Genomic DNA, 6000 nt, shown 5'->3' with positions numbered 1-6000 from the left:
CATTTAGTTTTAAGTTGTATTAAAATTGTATACCTTTGTACGTGTTGATGTACTTACCACTGGTGATTCTTAAATAAATAAATAAAATAAATAAATAAACAAACGTCATAGACGCGGTTAATAATTTGCAGAACTCTACACTGCCTTGATAAACAGCTCACTGCTCAGACCCGAACACTGAGAAAACACCTCAATGGGATTACAGGAGATTATTTAAAAAACAACTGGTTTATTGCCAGATAATATTTTCCTAAAAAATGTTATTATAATAGTCACCTATATTTTGATACATTTTTTTTAATATTACTATATAAAAAAACCTTTTTTTTATGGAATAGGTTGGCGGACGAGCATCTGGGCCACCTGATGGTAAGTGTTCACCATCACCCATAGATAATGACGCTGTAAGAAATATTAACTATTCCTTACATTGTCAATGCGCTACCAACCTTGGGAACTAAGATGCTATGTCCCTGTAGTTACACTGGCTCATTCACCCTTCAAACAGTTTGTTTTTTTTCCATTGACGATTATATATAATATTTTGTATATTAATTTTGTTATAATAGAAAAGACTCATTCTTCCTAATACTGGAGATAACATACAGACAAACGAATTAAATTTTGTGTATACATATAAATGTATTCATTTATACCATAAAAAATATTCTGAGACATAATTTTATTATGTTCAGCCGCGTATTACCAAGTTTTTATTGTATTTTTATTGTTATGAATATTCAAAGACTTAATTATTTTGTTTCAATAATAAATTATTCAAAAATTCACGTCGTTTTATGTGATATGTTAATATGTTTATCGTATATTTTTCAACCAATATATTTGAACCCTTAGTATTGTAGTAGTAGAAATAGGTTTATATATATTAAAATAACAACAACAACAACAATTATTTATAAATATAATAATATAAGTTGAAGTCAAAGTGAAGTTAATTAAATGCTTAATGATGACTGACTTTGCGGGGTCGGAAACTTGGTGTTATAAGTTTACCTATCCTTACTTCTAGTGCACATACAATGATTATCACTGATTTTATCAAAGTAATCAATGTTACTAGAATATACATAATATTGTTGTAAATATACTGTGACGCAACAGTGAGTATTCTTATTATTTTAGTTTTAGTAGTAATATACTTTGTTAAAAACATACCGAAGAGAGTCTCTAGCTCCAAGATTATAAATACACCGGATTGATCTCTTTTGCAAAATAAAGACTGATTCAATATCTGCAGCATTACCCCAAAGTAATATGCCATATGACATAATACTGTGAAAATAAAACCATCAAAAGAAAATTACCCACATACGTTAATATTGACAAACGATTTATCCGTTACAAATCGTTCTTGACCGATTTCAGTTTTAATTTAAAACGATCGAATCTCATAACACTATATTACAAAGTGTCATTTAGAATATTGGTAGCTCTCTTTAAGTATATTTTTATTTTATATGACATCCAAGGCTCTACGTGATACGAATGTAATTATTTTGATCAGAATACAACAATCATAAACGAATTATGTTATGTGAAATACATTACATAAGTATGTAAACCAAATCAAGTATTTTATTGAAGTTAAATTTACAATAAAGCATTTTTGTTTAATATGTCATATATAATTTTATTATGCAATATAGTATCGGATTGGCAAACGGCTGACCTGATGGCGAGCCGAGATGGCCCAATGGTTAGAACACGTGCATCTTAACCGATGATTTCGGGTTCAAACCCAGGCAAGCACCACTATATATATGGGCTTAATTTGTGTTTATAATTCATCTCGTTTTTTTTTTTTTTTTTTTTTTGGCATAGGTGGCAAACGAGCATGAGGCTCACCTGATGGAAAGTGACTACCACCGCCCATGGACACCTGCAACACCAGGGGACTTGCAGGTGCGTTGCCGGCCTTTCAAAAAGGAGTACGCTCTTTTCTTAAAGGTTCCCATGTCGTATCGGTTCGGAAAAACCGCCGGCGAAAGCTGGTTCCACAAAGTGGTTGTGCGAGGCAGAAAATGTCTGAGAAATCGCGCTGTTGTGGATTTTCGGACATCAAGGTGGTGCGGGTGAACCTTAGAATTTTGGCGAGATGTCCGAAGGTGAAATTCAGCAGCCGGACAAAATTAATCCGAACAATTCCTCGGAACATTCCCCGTGAAAAATTCGGTAGAAGATGAAGAGTGATCCGACATCTCTACGCAAAGCCAAAGGATCAAGGAGATCGGAAAGAGCTTGATCGTCGATAACTCGAGCCGCTCTACGTTGGATGCTCGTGCTCGGCGGTGAAGGAAAACATGGTGAGGAAACCTGTATGTGTCTAATTTCATTGAAATTTTGCCACATGTGCATTCCACCAACCCGCATTGGAACAGCGTGGGGAAATATGTTCCAAACCCTCTCCTTAATGGGAGAGGAGGCCATTAGCCCAGCAGTGGGAAATTTACAGGCTGTTACTTTTACCTGATGGTAAATAGTCACCAGCACCTATAAACAATGGTACTTTAAAAAGATTTAATCATATCACATATACCAATGCACCACCAAATTTGGGAGTCTTAAATCTTGTTATGTTGTGCCTGTACTGGCTCACTTTAAAACTGGAACACAACAATACCGATATTGTTGTTTCATCATCAACATATGCAATGTATACAATCCACTGGTTAGATAGGCCTCCCCCAATTGTTGTCAGACGATAGAATATATTATGTGAAGGTTGTACATGGCGGTAATACGACGGGCTTACGTATAGCTGGACTACCAAGCTAATAAATACATATATTCATTTAAAACATATGTTATCTATATACGTATAAAATGTTTGTATATATAAAAGATAATGTTCCTTTATTGACTTTTATCTGATTGAGTTGAAATTTTAAAGGAAAAAGAAGGCATTCGTTTTTTTATCGAACAATTACATCAATTGACAAATGAACTTAAAAGGTAAATAATTTCAATTACCAATAATTGTTATAACCGTTATACTCGAACATTGCATTGAAAAACTAAGATAATTATTTTCGAAAAAAACACAAGTAGATCTAACCACAGAAAAGGCTTTACAGAAAATAGATACAATAATTAACTTTATACAAGAAATAGAAACCATTAAAAGTATCAATTAAGCAACATTAACAATCAATGAGATGCATTTAACACTTGAAAAAGTGTTCCCTGAAGCGCTGTTAAACGAGCTCGGATGTTTTTTGTGCACCCTGTATAAGTGATATTAACGATCAATCCATTCGGTAGTCTTCTAGATCAAAGGATATACAATGTTCGCAATCATTTAGATCTCATCTTAGATAAATGTGTTTTAATTGTAAGGCATCCTGGAATAACGTAAAACGTCTGTCAGCCTAACATAGTTAAGTTTTTTCTATATTGCTATTTATAGAAGAATTTCCTATGGATCTGGATGTAGAAAGCTGATGAGACGATTAGAAATTAAATTTATTAGAATTGAACAAAATTATAAAACATCTCAACTTAGATGCTCATAAGCAAATTTATTACATCGATAAAATTATGTCACATTTTTGAATTTATTTTTATCGAGTAAAAAAATCGATTTTATTGATAATAATAATTCTGAAATTTATATTAATATATTTCATATGTATCCGATAATCGATTAAGATTATTGGGTCCCATCAAAGAAAAAGTCGTACGTCCGTTTGTGCGACCAAGCAACTGACAGTTGCTAAGTGACAGCTGCTGACAGATCCCCGTTGAAATGAAAAATGTTATAGCCATGGCCGCTTGAAAGAAAACGACACAAACTAAATATATAACCATTAAATAAATCCATTCTAGATTTATTTATAAAATTATAACATTAATAATTACACATGAGTCAAATCAATTGTCTCAATTTGGAAGGACATCTTGAAAAAAAACGTGCAGAATCTTCATTAAAAACATTTACGATAGTTAATATATTAACTTTTTGCAATTTACAAAAGTAATTTTATTGTATAACTAGCTGTGCCAGCGATCTTGTACGCGTTTGTATTTAACAAACAAAAAAATACTATACTATAAAACTATAAACTAAAATACTAGTAGCCAAACTTACCTCCTATTATATCAGTTATCTGCCAGTGAAAGTTCCATCAAAATCGATCCAGCCGTTTAAGAGATTAGCCGGAACAAACAGACAGACAGACCGACGAACAATTGCAAAAAACATAATTTTGGTATATATGCCGTGTATATATACATATACATGAATATAGAATTGTATATAAATTATATATATGATATAGAATTTTATTATATGTATAGATTTCATTAATAATCTACCGATAAGAATTTTAGTGAAGAAGATTATGTTACTCATTGCACCAATGTTTTCCTTTGCAATCGAACACATTAAATTTCCTCAATAATTGGAATCCGCGTTGATATATTTTCAACAGTAAACAAGATGATTACTTCATTAAGACCGAATATTTCGAGTAGAACAAAGATACCATAGGCATCCGCTGCTCCAATTTCAAAATAACTATTTGGCAGACGTCTTAATAAATCAGGACCATGTAAGGTTATAATGACATGATTTTTTGGACGCCTATACGAGGTGTAATCTCAATTAAGACGATATATTTCCTCGTTAAAATCGGACTGAGCTGTACCTTTTGGATGATATCATCGCGCGAGAAATTCGATAAGCGATACTTAATATTTTTATTTAAACGCAAATTGCATTCGATCGACGTTTTCAAATATTTTTTAAAAATAAACGTATCGCTTGAAATGAAATGAATGTGGAAATTTATTGCATATCGAGTTAGCATAATCAACAGCTGTGATTGTGATATTCTTTATACAACTTTGAAATGTCTTCGGCCATTTTTGTTTCATTTCTTAGAATTATTGACAGGGTAGATCTCGTATTTCTAATCGTCTAAGCTCAGCGGGGCGTTATTTAAAACTTCCGTAACCGAGTTTATCTTTGGTAGTTAAGGCATAATCACGTGCAAAGTTGTCATTTTTTTTAATACCTTATTCAGTATTTAGAAATGCGTAAGTGCATCGATAATCCATCGCTCACCTGGACCGTACGAGATGGTATGTCTATAGCACTTTTCTCCGCGTATGTTCACCACTCAATAATGCAAAGCGGCCATTATGTGCACTAACGAGCAACATTTCTTTTCGCCAGCAAACGGCCGGCTATATGGGGGAATGACTGACCGCCGGGCATACCGAAAAAATGATGATTTGTTACTTCTCACAGCGGCATGACTTCGCGCGAATTGAGTGACAAAAATCTTGTCAAAAGAAATATCGTTGACGACGCTTGTATAGCGACTTAAGGCGTTTGATTTAAAGGTGATTTTTATTTATTCGTATTGAGTATTTAAGGTGTTGGATCGAGAACGGAAAGAGTTAATAATATCAATTAAATCTGTTAAGGGTTTATTGTGCTCGCCTTATTAGTATGAATACAGTTATGCACTAACTAATGGGAGCAGTCGTTTGCCGGTGCCTTTGACCAAAGAGGTTTTAATTAAATCATATCTATAATTTTATAAGAATATCATTCTTCATATACTCATATTTCCATCATATTTTAATTATGAGTTATATTTAAAAGAAGTTATATTAAAACAACAGCATTTTATATAATTATAATTTTAAAAATATTTCATTTTTCATTTATTTTAACTGGAGTAACTGCCTTTGTATATAAAATTATTATATTTCTTGTACGTAATTTAATTTCAGAATATAAACTATGTTAATATATGACGCATAGATTACGAAAGTATTTGGTAAGATTTTTCTTTTTAAACATACATATATCCTATATAAATAGTAACTGATACAACTCAAATAAAAAAGAGATTAATTATATAATGTAATAAATATTGACGAATGAAGGTTATAGGATCTCATCTAGACAAGTACTAGTGTTAAATTATTGAGTCGTACACACGACATTAATTTAAACTAAATTTCTTA

This window comes from Vanessa cardui, chromosome 16, assembly GCF_905220365.1.
Source record: "Vanessa cardui chromosome 16, ilVanCard2.1, whole genome shotgun sequence".
NCBI classification, from domain to species: Eukaryota; Metazoa; Arthropoda; class Insecta; order Lepidoptera; family Nymphalidae; genus Vanessa; species Vanessa cardui.
Note: the sequence above shows the minus strand (reverse complement) of the source record.